The sequence below is a fragment of the Macaca mulatta genome, chromosome 1 (genome assembly GCF_049350105.2).
Source record: "Macaca mulatta isolate MMU2019108-1 chromosome 1, T2T-MMU8v2.0, whole genome shotgun sequence".
Classification (NCBI taxonomy): domain Eukaryota; kingdom Metazoa; phylum Chordata; class Mammalia; order Primates; family Cercopithecidae; genus Macaca; species Macaca mulatta.
This window is the reverse complement of record NC_133406.1, coordinates 11,849,715-11,867,604: the sequence shown is the minus strand read 5'-3', so window position 1 is coordinate 11,867,604 and position 17,890 is coordinate 11,849,715. Positions and strand designations below refer to the sequence as shown.

The following is a 17,890-nucleotide window of genomic DNA, read 5'->3' as shown; positions in this document are numbered from 1 at the left end:
CATTCATTTTAATGCCTACAAAGGTGTTTATACTGTGAGAACACATTGCTAAATTGGAATTTAGGCTGTTTTTAGAAGATCATAGATTGCTTTTTCCTTCTTGCAGTTTCTCCTTGTGCAAGCCCAACTACATCAGTTGAACAAAACTTTGTGTTATTTTGGGGAGAGGAGACATTTATGATGTAGATGATCATTTTAGGTGGATAGCTTTTTTCTTTTCTTCTTGATCTTATCCAGTAATTTTATATTAGTTCTTGATGGACCCTTTTTAGGTGACTTTTTATAGTTTGTTTTTCTTGGGTGAATTCTGATGAATGTATACTCCATTTTTGTGCATGTTACATGACTAGAACTTAGCATATGCATGGGCCAGTCAAAAGTAATGGCTATTCGTTTTGCTATTCCCAGCTTGGTAGTCTTACTGTTATTGTTATTTTGAGATGGAGTCTTGCTCTGTCACCCAGGATGGGGTGCAGTGGTGTGATCTCAGCTCACTGCAGTCTCCTCCTCCTGGGTTCAAGCGATTCTCCTTCCTCAGCCTCCTGAGTAGCTGGGATTACAGCCACGTGCTACCACACCCAGCTGGGACGACAGGGGTACACCACAGGGGCACACCACCATGCCTGGCTAATTTTTGTATTTTTTTTTGGTAGAGACGGGATTTTGCCATGTTGCCCAAGCTGGTCTTGAACTTGTTGTCTCGAGCAACCTATCCAGCTTGGCCTCCCAAAGTGCTGGGATTATAGGTGTGAGCCACTGCACCCAGCCGACAATGTCTTGAAATTAGTCAAGGGTCAAATTTTTGAGGACCTGTAACATATTGGGTCTACTGGTCAGAGCAAGAGACATATACATGAAATACTGTTTAACCAGCCTCAGGGAACTCACAGAGAATGCATGGAGCATGTGTTTTCCTTGATTATTAGATTATTATGTCCTGAAGTAACTTGACCAAAGAATTAATCCTTTATTCTTCAGCAAGAATCAAGTCTCTCCCATACCATTGCACCTTTTCTTCTACAGACACAAATTCTTGGATAACAAGGTCATGGAATCATAAGAAGTGGATGGAACCTTGGAAAGGAACCCTCAAATCTTCCTCTATAATCCCCCACTACTCCTTTATCAACCGTTTGGCTGTGTCTAGATTGAATTCATAATATTTCCCAGAATGTGCTTTTGGCTACTAGCAAATCATGGCATTTCATACCTTTATGAAATCTTTTACAAAGCCTATGAAATATGCAAGAGTTTACATCTAAACTATCTGTTCGGTGGGAGTTGTCGTGTCATTGAATCTTAGGTGTTAAAATACGTTTTTATATACTCCATGTTGGAATGATACAAAGTTTGTTAACTGAGGGAATGAGTTAAAATATGTGAATTGAAATGTTGCAAATATGCTCATAATTGTAAAATTTCTTTTTGTTATGATTATTAAGCAGGTGGCAGATTGAAGGATAATGTTCCGGACATTAGAAAATATTTGTAGATAGTTTATAAATTTTGCTTAGATACGTAGAAATTGAGGTATAATACTTTTTAAATTGTTCTTTCATTCAGCAACATTTTGGGGGTACTATTTTCCAAGGATTTCAGTAAATGTAGCGGATTCAAAGTTGTTGTATGTGACTTCTGTCATCAAGAAGCTCCCAGTTTTGTGATTTTTTTTTTAATGCCCAGGAATCTGGTTAATTTTTAAAGTAGCTAATGGATGGTGTGGAAAATGTGCCCTCTATTCTTAATGACAGAAGTCCTTAAAAGCACGGACGTAGTAACCTACCCTGGGGTTCAGAGTCTACTTAGTGTCCCTTTGAAGGGTCATGATTCAGAAACCCAGTTCTCTTCTCCACACTTCTGACTAATTGTTGAAGGAGTAAGTTTTGCTGTTTGATGTCTTCTTTCCACTCCAGTTCTTCTGTATTGACCTTTCCTCTGTGGATAGTATTTGCAAAAGATGAGAAAACATTCTAAAGCACTGTGATTTAACAAGAGGAACTTGGCTGGTTTTAGCTGAAGGTCCTTGTCAGGCCCTTGAGGTCGGATCCAGCCTTTCCCAAGTTGCCTTCTCCTGTTCACTGCTGCACAGCTGTTACTGAGCTGGCATCTAGCCTCTTGAGAGCAGCCCTGAAAGTGAAATCTGGAGCTAGTGTTCAGCTGATGAAGTCACACGGGGATTTATAGAACTTCTGATCCTGGCATTACCAATCAGATTCTTTGTGTTGGTTAGTTTTATGGTTTCTCTAAACCATGAGAATGTTTCTCAAAGTGGTTCCCAGATATTAGCCTCAGTTAATCTGAATTTGTGGCACAGTTCCTTCTGTCATCAGTGGCAAGCACAATTGGGGTTGGTGGAGGGAACTGCTTTTCGTCTGGTTTTCCAAACAGTTGGAAAAGTTCGCGTTTGATGATTGCAATTGCAATAGTGATTGACACCCCCAGCAGATGTGAGGAAAACAAAATTAAACTGACTTATATAACCTAAGTAACAAGGGGTCAAAGGCAGTGATCGATGCCTTCTCTTCATCTTTTATGAAGATACTGTCCCTTCATCCTTTAAGGGTAGGAACTTGGTCATTAAAATAGTTTTTAGAGCAAAGCATAGGGTGCAGATGTGCCATCATTTAAATGGACAGATGTTAACTTTTACTGTGTTGTGCATATGTATGTTTGAGGTAAACATTCAAAACAAGCCTTCATGTTCAGTGCATATGCACATTGTATCACAGTCACAACATTGTTCTAAATTGTGTGATAAGGATTTCTCTCAACCCTCTGGTCATCCTATCATATCCTGAAGGAATATGGTGCCCCTATGAGCACATACTTCTTTTCCACAGTACGCGATCATCCATGTATTTTTCAAAACAAAAATAACAATAGCGAAACACCAAAAAACCTCACTTACAAATTGGGAAGTGTTATTACTAATGATAAATCGATGACTTTCATTACCCCAGATCTAAGTAGGAAAGGAAAGGTTATACCTGCCCTGTTTCAGACACTTGCTAGTTCCTACATTGGCTCACTTCTCCTTTGCTCATAGCACTCATTGTAAGAAAGTAGATCAGTCAATAGTACCGAGCTTTTCTTCGTTTGAACTCTTTTTATTTGCAGTTTTATCATTAATTTTTTTCTTAGGAAGTACCAGGAAAAGATAAGAAATTTATGAAAAAAGCAGATGGGGATAAGATCTATGTTCAAAGAGTTAGAATAGAGGCTAAGAAATGATACCAATCTAGAGTTTCAGGATGAATATTGACATAGTAAAAGTTGCAGACATTTACAAATTTGTCCTGATATTTTATTTTGTAGATGAGGAAACTTAGGTTTAGGAAAATTAAATGCTTTATACAAGGTTGCACAGATAGTTATTTGGTTGAGAAAGAAAGTCTAAAGCTCTTTTCAATATTAAAAATAACAAAAAACACAGAAGCGAGCAGGCAGCAAACTCTTTATCCTTTGAGCAGTCAGCAGGAGAAAAAGAACTTAGATTGAGTGTAAGCAATTTAAGATAGAATTTTCCATAGTGGCAACTCTTAACAATGGGATGGGGTGTATTGAGATATCATGTTGAGGAATTATCTACAATATAAGATGTTTTTGGTATGGTCCTTTCCTGAAAGGTGGGAGAGAAATTGTTGGAGGCTCTATCCAGCCATTGATAGAGTATCCTTTGATTAGTAGTGATACGGTTTGGCTCTGTGTCCCCACCCAAATTTTATTTCAAATTGTAATCCCCACATGTCAAGGGAGGGACTGGTAGGTGGATTCCCCCATGCTGTTATCATGATATGAGTGAGTTCCCACAAGATCGGATAGTTTTATAAGGGTCCCTTCCCTCTTTGTGCTCTCCCTCTCTCCTGCTGCTATGTAAGACATGCCTGCTTCCCCTTCTACCATGATTGTAAATTTCCTGAGGCCTCCCCAGCCATGTTGAACTGTGAGTCAATTAAACCTCTTACCTTTCTAAATTACCCAGTCTCAGATAGTTCTTTATAGTGGTGTGAGAAAAGACTAATACAAGTAGTATCCTTTGATTAACAGTATCTGTTATTTACTACAGTGTTCTTTGAGGATCCTATAGTTCAGAGAAGGAAATTATTGATGAATATAAATGAATAATAAAATTGTAAGCCTCCAACTGACTGAATGGACCTCCCTCTAGGCCAGAGGACCCAAAGAAACCTGAAAAACTAGTTCACACCATGAAAGGAAGTGGAATTGGACATGTCCCATTACACTCTCCTCCCTTTGGAATTCAGGCACAATTGGCCAGCATACACATTAAAACGGAAATCTGAAGACTGACAAAACACACTCTTTGTAGCAATAAGATACCAAATTTGGACCTGACTGTGGTATAGCATCACATAAGAGATAGCAGGCCCTGAAAGAAATTGAAGCATCGTACCCCAACATATATTTCTTTGACATATTTTGAAATGGTCCTACAAAGCTACCTCTTGTGGGGAAAGTCTACATTTTGTAGAGAATCCCTTACCCACTCCTAGTCTTTTCTGAATTAACGAAGGTTTGGCATCTTTTTGGGACTAATAAGAGACATTTACCATTTGTTCTCTCTGAAACTTGCTACCTGGAGGCTTCATCTGCATAATAAAGACCTTGGTCCTTCCCCCCCCACCCCCCACCTTTCCTTTTCCTTTCCCTTTCCCTTTTCATTTCCCCTTTCCTTTCCTTTCCAACAGGGTTTTATTCTGTCACCCATGCTGGAGTGACACATCATGGCTCATTGCAGCCTTGACCTCCAGGCTCAGATGATCCTCTCACCTCAGCTTCCTGAGTAGCAGGACCACAGGTGTGGTCCACACCAGTAGCTACCACACTTGGCTAATTTTTTTATTTTTATAGTAGAGACGGGGATTTCACCATGTTGCCCAGGCTGGTGTCGAACTCCTGGGCTCAAGCAATTCTTCCTTTGTCAGCCTCCCAAAGTGCTGGGATTATAGGTGTGAGCCACTGCGCCCAGCCCTTAACTCTTTCAATCAGAAAAATCTTTGAGTCCACCTATGACCTGGAAGTCCCCCTCCTCCAACAGTCTCGAGTTGTCCAGCCTTTCCACATCAAACCAATGTATACCTTACATGTACTGATTGAGGTCCTTCTGTAACTTCTGGCCCTCTAAAATGTATAAAATCAAGCTGTAACCTGATTACCTTGGGCATATGTTCTCAGGACCTCCTGGGGCTGTTGTGTCATGGGCCTTGGTTACTCATATTTGGCTCAGAGTAAACCTCTTTAAATATTTTACAGAGCTTGACTCTGTCAACATAATAAAGCACTGATAATCTTAACATCTCACTTTGTCCTCTGGTCTTGGCCTCCTTCTCCACCATGAAGAGCCATGATGAGGACTGTAGCACCGTCAGGCAGACTGGTCATGTGGGGGTTCTCTTCTTTTGATCTGTGGCTAACCAGCACATCCAGGTCAATAATAGACTTGCGGGTCACCTTTGATCTGTAATAGATTTGCCATGGACCTTTGTAGTTAGTGGCTTGACTTTGTTTGGAATTGCATAGTGAAATATTCTCTAACATATTTGCTAGCATTTGTAAGTGGATCATTTGTGGAAAAATGACAATAAAAGGTGTGAACCCAGTTAGTATGAGTTAGGGACATCCAGTTAGGTGAATGATTGTTCTACGCCAGTCATCAGCACCATACACCAGTCATGCTGATGAAGTGAGACTCTGTTCTCACTTCTCTTTCATGAAGACATTTAGTGTGCTCAGGACTAGAAACAGGAGATTTTCTCATAACATTACATATATTTTAAACAATTAAGGCAAAAAGTTATGATGCAAAAGCTAGGGTGAACTTTTCCCATCTCTATATATGCATATATATTTATATATATGTATATATTTGCTATTATTATTCCTTATGAAAATGCTTCTGAACTTATGCAGATAGAGTGCCCAACCTTTTGAAGCGTCGTTGTTTGTCTGAGGTAATACCTGAGGCTTGTTGCCTCATACCAAGGCAATCAAAGACAGGGATACACGGTGAGTGAGGTTAAGAGCAGAAGTTTAACAGGCAAGAGAAAGTGAAAAGCGCTCTCTCCCCAGAGAGAGAGGGGCTTCCAAGTGGGTCTTCTGGTTCCATGGTGAAATGCATGGGGTTTTATACACTAGCTTGAGGAGGCAGTGTCTGATTTTCACAGAGCCCGAAAGATTGGTTGGACCAGGTGTGCCATTTGCATAGCACATGAAGAAGTTGGCCACCTCACCCTAACCTTTTATTATGTAGATGGGTTTCCTACCTGGCCTGCACCATGCTCCCTGCTTCTTTACTGCACACGTGGCAACAAAGAAAAGGGAAGAGGGAGCCTCCATGTTGAATATACCTGGCTCTCTGTAGAGGTTATCTAAAGAGGAATTTATAGGCCATCCAGTAGAACATGCTCATTTTATCATTGTGAAAATAAAATTGGTTTATACTATGGTACTCAAGGCCACCAAGCCAGTGAGTAACAGGACCATGAACAGTATATGCATTTCAAGTGTGTCACCGTTATTTTTCTACTTAAGCATAAAATAGTTTCAGTAAATTTCTTTATTAATAAAAGGTGTTTGGGGGCTATATAAACCAAGGGTCACAATTAGAATTATATTTGGATTCACTTTTTTGAGAGATTGTGGGACATTCAGTGCTCCAGAATTGTGTCCTTACAGAATTATATAGTATTGAAAAGCTGGACAAGAGATGAACTCCAAATATCCCTAATAATTATAACTCTTTGGGCAAAAGGGGGCTACTAACTGTCTTAGACAATGGTAACCTCACATCTGCAGAATGCCAAAACTTCCGAAAATACCTGGAATTCAAATACTTTTTTGCTCTAGGGAATTAAAATACCAGGAAAACAACAGACTATATATGGTAAACGCATGTGTCTCTTGTGCTTAAGCACTAATAGCAGTTTTAATGATAGAGCAAAGTGATCTTTTCTGATGATAAAATCCTGAGAGAAAGAGAGAGAGGGAAAGATATTCTTTTATCCAAACTTCTTCCCTCCCTGCTGGGAATATTTAAATCTTAATTATCCCTCAGAGTCCTTGCAATGTGGTAAACAGTTGATGAAAAGGGGGGTGTTCTCTTGCTTTATATACTACCTAGTCCAGAAACTGCTAAAAAGAATTAAGAACCTCGTTCAAGCATGATGCTGTATGATCATCAAAGTGATACAGGAGCTAAAAAGAAATTATTTAGGCAGTGAGGTAAGAGAATCCTCGGTAAGCTTTCCCTTTTAATAAAAAGCAGCCCCAGAATTATTTCTTTTCTAACACAAAGCAGCCTGAAAAATCAAGCTGCAAACATAGATGTGAAGTTTGCATAAACTGCAAATGTGAGGTTACCATCATTTAAGGCAGTTAGTAGCCCCATTTTGCCCGAAGAGTTATAATTATTAGGGATATTTGGAGTTCATCTCTTGTCCAGCTTTTTAACAGTATATAATTCTGTAAGGACACAGTTGTGGAGCACTGAATATCCCATAATCCCTCAAAACAGTGAATCCAAATATAATTCTAATTGTGACCCTTGGTTTATATAGCCCCCAAACACCTTTTATTAATAAAGAAATTTACTGAAACTATTTTATGCTTAAGTAGAAAAATAAATTACAACTAAATGTTTTTATTTTATATTTAAATATAATAAGTCAAGTGTTATATTGCCCCACTCTAAAAAGGACAAAAAAAAAATACAGTGGGTCACAGATACCATCTAGAGGATGCTCACATTGTTTGCTAAATTGGGATAAGGATCTTCAAGTTTCCTTCCTACTCCAAGATTTCACTTAAATTATGTTATTTTTTTTCAGTTGGTTGGTTGCTTAGGATAGAAAAACATTTCATCTTATACAGAAGTGAACATATGAAAACAGTAGTGCTACTTTTAACATTATCATCATCTTAAGATGATATGGCATTTTATATTTTTCAAAGAACATTCACAGGTAACATTTTAGATCAAATGGAAATAAGGTCAAATGAATGACATGGCACATGTATATGCCAAACTGTAATTGTTAGATTCAAGGATGGTACCATTTTTGGCAGAAGACAAATCTCTTTAATTAGAAATGCATGCTGCTAAGCACAGCCAGTAATGAGGAGAGAAGAGAGAACTCACACAGGACAAAGTTTGAAGGCAGTGCTCTTCTGTCCAGATCAGTTAGTCATACTGTACGAGGCTATGGGGTTATACTGCTTGCACATCTGCATATCTATGGTATCATCCATGTATGAAGCATCCTTAGGTTAAACATGTTGAAACGTGATAAAATGTGTCTTAGAATTTATGAAATGTAATACATCTCTAGAGCTAATTTTGGAAGCCAATGGGCAACAGTTTGGCACCTGAATTACTCTTGGTCCGGTTAAATGCTCCATATTAAATATTGTTGGTCACTATATTTAAATATCTCTAAATGGAGAATGTGATATAGTGATATGTGGAAGTATATCTGTCACAGGGTAAATCTCAAAATTGGGGTTCAGCCCAGGAGGCCAACTGGGTTCTTGGCTTCGCGCAGGAAAGAATTCAAGAGAGAATAACAGAGTAAAGAGAAAGCAAGTTTATTAAGAAAGTAAAGGAATAAAATGGTGGCTACTCCATAGGCAGGGCAACTCCAAGGGCTACTGGTTGGCTAGTTTTATGGTTATTTCTCGATGATATGCTAACCAAGGGGTGGATTGTTCATGAGTTTTCCAGGAAAGGAGCGAGGAATTTCCAGAACTCAGGGTTCCTTCCCTTTTTAGACTATATAGGATAACTTCCAGACATTGTCATGGCATTTGCAAACTGTCATGGTGCTGGTGGGAGTGCCTTTAGCATGCTGATGCATTGTAACTGCATATAATGAGCAGTGAGGATGAACAGAGGTTGCTTTTGTCACCATCTTGATTTTGGCTGGTTTCAGCTGGTTTTGGCTGTCTTCTCTACCACATCCTATTTTATTAGCAGGGTCTTGTGACCTGTGTCTTGGGAAACTAATCCTACCTCAATAAATAGTTGAAAAGGTGGATAGTAGATAGAACGGCATAATCTTCTTCTTGACTATTTTAAGGATTTGAAGTCTTCAGAGAAACAGGAAAAGAGGAAAAGTCCTATTACTACTAGATATACTATGGTGAATGAAAAAGATTATTTTTTCCAGCACTTACTCATGAGGACAGAATCACAACACATGGTGATTTGGTTTTGTCTATCTTTTCTGTGTTGACTGCTGCATTTTTCTATCTTTTAAGTCTAGGTTTTAATTTCAATATGCCTAAACATTTTTTTAATCACTTTTTTTTTGGGGGGGGGGCAGGTTTTGGACAATAAAATCACATGTGAAAAATCCTCAGAGAATTTTAAGAAGTAGGAGAGACTTTAGAAATCATCTAGTATACCTTCTTCACACTACTAAATAGTAAACAGATTCAGGGAAATAAACGCTGTATTTAGGGGGATATACCTAAGTTATTTGCAAAGCCCTAGAACCTCCCATCTCTGAGACCAGGACAATTTTAGGATAACGAAGTGCAAGGACAATAGAAAGCAGAAAGGTGATTTAAAAAAATTCTTCTGAATTTTAAGTCTTGTGGATGACGTAGATACTTTTGAGCCATAGGATATTATGTGACCTAGGATAAATTAGAGATTTTTACCAACTCAGAAAGGTTTAATACTCAAGACATGAATCCTTAGCATAGACATTTTCACATGTTACTATGCACTAAGGGCTTGAGAAAATATATAACATGAATATTCATGAAAGTCACTTCACAGGTCCCTCTGAAATTTCCTATAGAAAATTACCTTCTTTCATTGAGAAGGTTTTATGCTTAAGGCTCTCTGAATTGGAATTCTAAAGTTGTCAATGCTGTGTTGATTTACTTGAGTTACTGATGATAGGAGCCTTTTGGTGTATTGGAGTTCTTCTGGATGTATATGGAGAAACCCAACTGAAACTGATGTAAGCCGAAGTAAAGAACTGTGTTATTGACTCACGTAAGTGAAAAGTCCAGGGTAGGGCTCAATTCAAGTATGACTTTTTCCAGGGTTGCAAACTCTGCCATTATAACCGGCCCCGCTGTTTCTTGGCAGTATTTCCTTCAGTGTTGGCTTTGTATGCAGGCAGGTTTCCCCCAGGTATTTCCAAAATAACTCTCCAACTGCCATTTTCCCCTGCTGTCACACCACCACAGCCATCAACATGGGAGACTTCTGTGACCAAAGTGGAGGCGGGGGAGGGGTTCCCCACACACCAAGCATGAACCCTAGCTGAGTGTCCTCTTCCAATTCAGTTCCACACTATCTACCCGGAGATAGTGTCAGATCCCACAGGTTGGGGACTCAGTCCCCACAAGCCCTCAGTAACCCTAGACACCAGTCTCAAGTCCGGGTTTCTGGAATTTCTAACCAACTGGCTTTGAGTTGGGGTTCCTATGACCCCCTGTTTGGATTTAATTTGCTGGAGAGGCACACGGAACTCAGGAAAACACTTATTTACATTTACGGGTTTATTATAAAGACTCCTGCGAAGGGTACAGATGAAGAGCTGTGTAGGGTGAGGTATGGGGGAAGCAGTGCAGAGCTTCCATGCCTTCCCTGCGCACCACCACCCAGGAACTTCCACATGTTCAGCTATGCAGAAGCTCCCCAACCCAGGACTCTTGGGTTGTTATGGAAGTTTCTTGATGTTAGCATTCCTTTCCCCAGGGTATGGCGTGGGACCCTATCTGGGGAGAGTCTTAAAGACCACTATCAGAAACGCTAGACAAGATTAGAGTCCTGCCTTGGGGCAGATGAAAGGAAGGCAGGAGATCAGAGAGATTCTGTTTCCTGAGGCCTGCTCCTGGGGCTGAACACACCCAACATTGTAACAAAAGACTATGGGAGTTATAAGCCAGGAACCAATACATGTTATGGACAAAAAACTATATACACACACACACACACATATATACATACATATATATATATATGTATCATAACATTATACCACAATGTGGCAAGAAGGTCACCAGCCGCTCCAGTCACACATTATGCTAACTGTGAGATAGGCAGAGAGAGCTCCTCCTTCCTCAATTTCATTACTGGTATTTATTCTCCTCGCACCATCCTCAGTCATGTCCCTAGGAAGATGGGAGGTATTGGTCACCGGTACAGAGGTGTGAGAGGTGTGTAATCACCTTTATCCAAATCACTTGAACTGACAGTCTGGAGAGTGGATGGCTCCTTCTGAAGAGAAAATTCAAGGTGTCTCACCAACAGGGGCAGTGTCCATTGAGCCGTCCAAACAACAGATAGCTTCTTCCTTTTGCTTAGATGTTACCGTTTATGAATGTTCATGCACAAGGTAGTATTTAGAAATTGAGAAAAAAATCGTCTTTCCACATTCAATGCGTCTTTCTTCCAGTTTGATTTTGATGTGGGAGTTCAGAAGAAATTACCTAGGCAGATAGTGAGGGTAGGGGAGTCCTCGGTAAGATTTTCCTTTTAATGTAAAGCAGCCCCAAAATGGCGGCTCCGTCTGCCCTTCTCTCTATCAGTCATGTGTAGAGTAAGGAGCAGAGAAGATGGTGTCCCTAGAGTGGAAAGTCTATTTGCATAATAAGATTAGGGTGGGGTGGCCCGCCTTCTCTGCAAGCTATGTAAACGTCACGCCTGATCCAACCAATGGGTGGGCCCTATGTAAATCAGACACCACCTCCTCAAGCCGAACTATAAAATCCAGCGCATACACCCCCCGGGCCTTTTCCTCTTGGAGGCCCTCCTCTATCACTAGAATGGGAGCTGTTTTCCTTTCTCTTTATTTTGCCTGTTAAACCTCCACTCCTAAACTCTTCCTGTATGCCTGTGTCCTAAATTTTCTTGGCGCCAGACTATAGGCCCCGGGTCTTTACCCTAGACAAGGTACCCACTTCAATTTTACTAGTCCAGGGGAGGCTCCCATTGTCAAAGCCCTTTATAGCAATGCTCTTAAAGTATCTTTGTTTTGATAAAGTCCAAGGGATTTATTGTCTTATTTTAAAACTAATGTTTAATCACTCACTATTTTTATGTTTATGTTATCAGCACTTGTTAAAGATAATTTGGCTTGAGGCCAGGAGTTCCAGACCAGCCTGGGCAATATAAGGAGACCCCGTCTCTAAAAAAAACAAAACAAAACAAAAAAAACCAGTACTAAAACTAGCTGGGTGTGGTGGTACATGTCTGTAGTCTCAGCTGCTTGAGAGGCTGAGGCAGGAGGATCCCTTGGGCCCAGGAGTTAGAGACTGCAGTGAACTATAATTATGCCACTGGACTCCAGCCTGTGTGACAGAGGGAAACTCTGTCTTTGGGGCGGGGCAGGGCGGGGGAAAGCTTGTGTTCGTACTGTGATCAGCCTCTTTGGAAGCCCTTATAGTTCTGTTTGAATACCTCTCTTTGGAGCTTGGGCATGGCATGGCCTACCACATTGAGCAACGGCATGAGACCATTTCTATGTAGGCTTCTAAAGGGAAACATGCACCTGTGGAAATAAATTCAGCTGTAAGTTTGTGTTTGTCAGGGCCCAGGAACAGTAAGAATGTAGGGTGAGAACGTCTAGGGAAATGCTGATTTCCATTAAAGCATATAAATAGAGGGAGTTTAGAGCTGTCAAAAACAATTCCTCCCCACATTTAGACTGTTAATATAAATTAAGAAGTTGTCAACCGCGTATCAAGGTGGAAGGAAAGACTCAACAAAGATAATGTTGGGAAAGGGCCATGTTGATTAGAGAGGATTTATAGGCTAATTTTGATTGAGGAAATGTCTTCTATCAACAACTGCTGAACATTTTCCTTAATTCTAGAAGCAACTTTATGCCTGCTTTTGATCTGTTTTATTTTTATTTTTTTGAGACAGTCTCACTCTGTTGCCTAGGCTGGAGTCTGGTGGCACTATCTTGGCTCACCATAACTTCTGCTTCCCAGTTTCCAGCGATTCTGCTGCCTCAGCCTCCCAAGTAGCTGGGATTACAGGTGCCCGCCACCGTGCCCGGCTAATGTTTGTATTTTTAGTAGAGACAGGGGTTCCCCATGTTGACCAGGCTGGTCTCGAGCTCCTGACCTCAGGTGATCTGCCAGCCTTGGCTTCCCAAAGTGGTGAGATTACAGGCGTGAGCCACCATGTCTGCAGTGTTTCCTTTTTTTCTTGGTTGTTTTGTCCTGTCTGCCAACAGCATTATTGAATTACCTGGGGTTTGCCAGTGTTTCCTTTTCCTTTTCCTTTGCTTGTTGTGGGACCTTGCTATGTTGCTTGGAACTCCTGGCCTCAAGCAATCCTCCTGCTTCAGTCTCCTGAGTAGCTAGGACTACAGGCATGCACCACTGCGCCTGGCTTTGTGCTATTCTTTTTTAGAGAGCTATATTCACTTCGTTGGATGCCAGTTTTGTTTATGAAACATTTGAATTCTCAAGTAACATTGGTACCTTTACTCATTTTAAAAGTGATTGAATCTTCCTCTCCCTTCATACAGTTTTGGCCTGAATTTTTTTTTTTTTTTTTTTTTTTTTTGTGGCATTTACTTTCTTCTCATATTTGATTGGGATTTTGCTCAGAAATAAGATTCCACATCATGATTTTTACCTTTCAAATGTGATTTATTTTTGGATGATTTGATTCCATCTGTAGGAGTACATGACTTAATGACTACTAGCATATAAATTCACTCATGAATAGAGAGCCTAGAGCATTTGGTTGTCAATTTTAGTGGAAGATGCATACAAATTTTTATCTCAGTTATAACCTTATTTCTTGTGGTCCTATATATTATTTTACAAGTGGCTCTTGGGATTAATTGAAAGATAACTTTTTGAATTTTTTGTTTGTGTAGTAGTGGCACTAGTAAAAATATTACTGTCATCTGCTTCTCATTTTAATTTGAAGGAAAACATCTTTTAATGATTCCTGCCTTATAAACCCTGTAATGATTTTCTTACCTAATTTTTGTACGAGATTGCTTGAGAAGGAGGGAGAAGGAAAAGCTCTCGACACTGTGAAATAGCTTACTGGAAGAGTCAGTGTTTAAGCCTGTGCAAAAATAATTGTTTCTTTAAAAACTGCTTTTTTTTTTTTTTTTTTTGCTACAGCTACACTTTTCTTGTCATTTCCTTTTGCTCTCCAGTTTTAAATTACACAGACTTTCGTGGAGTGCCCACTCTCCCTTTCTCACCCATTCATTGTGGAAGGATTCCTGTCAGGGCCAATCTTTAATAAGAGAGGCAGTTACGGTGACTATAGGGTGAAGAAGGGAACAGGAAAAAATGAGCCCACTCAGATGTCATGGACCTGAAAGGTGCTGGTGGGTTGGAAGCTTCATTATGCTCGGCTGCTACAAGAGATTTCCTGTTTTTAGATTGATTAAGAAAAGGGGCTCAGATGACAGGTTAATAGGCTGCCACTCGCTGGTCATTGTGGTTCATCCAGGAGTGGGCATACCATGGGAAGAACACACAAAAGAAAAATGTTTTGCAGAACAAAGACCACTCCAGGAGTATTGAGTTACCAGGAGAAAGGTGGAATAGAACCTTGTGGCAATGAAGGGAAAAAAAAGTCGTTGTTTTGAGAGGGAGATCTGCTGCGGGCTCTGCTGGAAGAACGTAGAGTCTTTCTCTCTAAGGTCGAGTTGTGACACTACCTTAATACTGAGAGATTTTTTAAAAATCTAGTTTGGATTTTTGAAAGACATACAAAGGATATCTTAGGTGGGTGTTAAAACTGAAAAGTTACACTGTAATTGACAATAGGGAGAGGGTGAGCAAAGATCCAGAGTTTCTGTCTGTGTTGGTATCTCAGCTACAAAATAGGATGCTCAAGGGTTTTTGCAGAATCTGAGTAGAAGTGATATAAAAATGATACATCGGCCGGGCATGGTAGCTCATGCCTATAATCCCAGCACTTTGGGAGGCCGAGTTGGGCAGATCACGAGGTCAGGAGTTTGAGCCCAGCCTGGGCAACGTGGTAAAACCCCATTTCTACTAAAAATAGAAAAATGAACCGGGCATGGTGGTGCACGCCTGTAATCCCAGCTACTCAGGAGGCTGAGGTAGGAGAGGCGCTTGAACCGGGGAGGCAGAGGTTGCAGTGAGCCGAGGTCGCGCCATTGCACTCCAACCTGGGCAACATAATGAGACTCTGTCCCCCGCAACTCCCCCTCCAAAAAAAAAAAAAAAAAGATGATACATCATTTGAAAAATATCCGTTGGTGGCCGGGCGCGGTGGCTCAAGCCTGTAATCCCAGCACTTTGGGAGGCCGAGGCGGGCGGATCACAAGGTCAGGAGATCGAGACCACAGTGAAACCCCGTCTCTACTAAAAATACAAAAAATTAGCCGGGCGCGGTGGCGGGCGCCTGTAGTCCCAGCTACTCGGGAGGCTGAGGCAGGAGAATGGCGGGAACCCGGGAGGCGGAGCTTGCAGTGAGCCGAGATCGCGCCACTGCACTCCAGCATGAGTGAGACTCGCAACAGCGTGAGACTCCGTCTCAAAAAAAAAAAAAAAAAAAAAGAAAAATATCCGTTGGTTTCAAAGGAGAAGTACTGCTTTGGGTTGTGCATTAGTTGCTGTTTGACTAAGTCATGTTTTGCTAAGTACCTTCAACATGAACTCTGGGGATATTTTCTTGGTTTTTATTTCCTCTCATCAGTCATCACCCAGAGATACCCAGGCTGGAAATTCCTTCTTTCTTTATTCATATGAAATTTAGTTTTTGCTTGTAAGGTAGACTGCACACTGTTTCCTTCTTAGAAGAGGATGTTTTAACATAACTGGGTATAAGCTGTATCGAGGCACGTAAAACAATGAAGGAAGGAACCCGATTTTTAGGATGAAGAGGCTTCGGGAAATAGAGTTGTGACACTACCTTAATATGGAGAGATTTTTAAAAAATCTAGTTTGGGTTTTTGAAAGACATAAAAAGATGACTAGACATTGAATGAATGTGCCCTTTGTTTTTTTTTTTTTTTTTTTTTTTTTTTTTTTTTTTTTTTTTTTCTGGAGACAAAGTTTTACCCTTGTTGCCCAGGCTGGAGTGCTATGGCATGATCTCAGCTCACCGCAACCTCCGCCTCCCAGGTTCAAGCAATTCTCCAACCTCAGCCTCCTGAGTAGCTGGGATTACAGCATGCACCACCATGCCTGACGAATGTTTTTTGTAGTTTTAGTGGAGACAGGGTTTCTCCATGTCGGTCAAACTGGTCTTGAACTCCCAACCTCAGGTAATCCACCTGCCTCGGCCTCCCAAAGTGCTGGGATTATAGGTGTGAGCCATCGTGCCCAGCTGAATGAATGTACTCTTAGGCATTTTTTTTTTAATCTTTAGATTGAGCATCTTTGGATATCAGATACCAGTTGATTTTAAATAACTAGTTTCCATCTAGATGAAATTTTGATGAGAACATTTGGAAGGTTAGTAATTTCTTTGTCCAACCCAAATGTAGTTTGCATATTATTCATAGTAAATGCCGTTTTACATTTTCCTTCAAGATTTGTCTTGCTTAACAGTGCTGTCTGCCTTCCATGAGTCATACTGACCTAGTACAAGGTCCTCATGGGTGATCAGGTCTCACCAATATTGGTTTCTGATGCCGCTGAAACTGCATATGACCTTGTTTATGACCTCTGGTGCTACTCCATGTAGCTTGGATGTGGATATTAGTATTAGTAACTGTTTTATGGTACTTCATAGTTCACAGAGGGCTTTCATATATTTTACTTAATTTGATCTTTATGGTAATTATTTGTATAGTTAAGGAGCAAGTATAGATTTTTTTATTTTTTAATAAATGAAATAATTGAATCTTATTGAAGTGGATTATACCAAAGTTGACCAGCTAGAAAGTGAGAGATTTGATATTTTTAACTCAAGTGTTTTGACTCCGAGTTCAGAGTTCTTTCTACTCTAGCAAGGGCCTCAAAACATCCAGCCCTAAGAAATTCTGTTAGTTGCTTCTTTTATTTTTGTGCTTTGGCTAGAGTTTTATTGGTTTTATTTTTAAATTTGCATCTTTTTACTCCCTCATTCAATCATCAGACACTCATTGAACATCTGTTATATTCCAGGGATAATGATACACACAGGTGCAGCAAGAATAAGACATGAGGCTCATCCTTGCAGAGTACAGTCTAAGAAAGAGAGAGCCAAAAGCAAGCAATGTGATGAGGGTTGTGAAGCGTGGTCCTGGTGAGGAAATTCCTTAGTCTACTCTTTGATTTACAGAGTAGTTTACACTTTGATCCTGTAGAAATGCATTTTTTAGGCAACTAGAATGGTCTTTCCTAATATGCCTCAGGTAGTAATGGGATGGACTAATCTGAGTAAAGGTAAACTGAATGGCAGATTGGGAATAGCTCTACAGGACTTTGTTACATTTAACAGCCGGAGAGACAGGCACAGCAGAAAGACCATCATGCCACTTCCAGCATGGCTCTTGCCTTCCATGCACTGTCCTGGCATCCTGATCTTTTTTGTCTCAGACCTGTGTTACACACAGACACTATCATGATCAGTTATCTGCTGGTTGCCTCTAAGTGATCTCTAAGTGCTTTGAGTGCCCTTGTTGCCAACAGTTTTAGAATACTTAACTCAGCATGACCAACTTGTTCACATGCTAGTAGTGCATTTTATCTTCTCAGCCATTCTTCTTCCATTTTCTATGGTAATACCATGCATTTCCTTGGTATTTTAGAGCTTAAAGATAGTCTCTCTTTTTTTTAAAGGGATATCATCCAATGTTTAAGTCTTGTCCTCGTGTCTAATCTCAAGTGCGTCCTGGCAGTTCCCAGTCTTGTATTCCTCAAAGCCCCTCTTCCCTTCCCATTCTCAGCTGATTTCACTGAGAAAACAGAA

At 40.4% G+C, this 17,890-nt stretch overlaps 1 protein-coding gene across 1 annotated transcript in view; it reads left to right on the top strand.

The window, feature by feature from the left end:
* The window catches only part of RYR2 (ryanodine receptor 2), a 794,036-nt gene that overhangs the window by 185,253 nt on the left and 590,893 nt on the right, over positions 1-17,890 (top strand). The window lies entirely within an intron of this gene.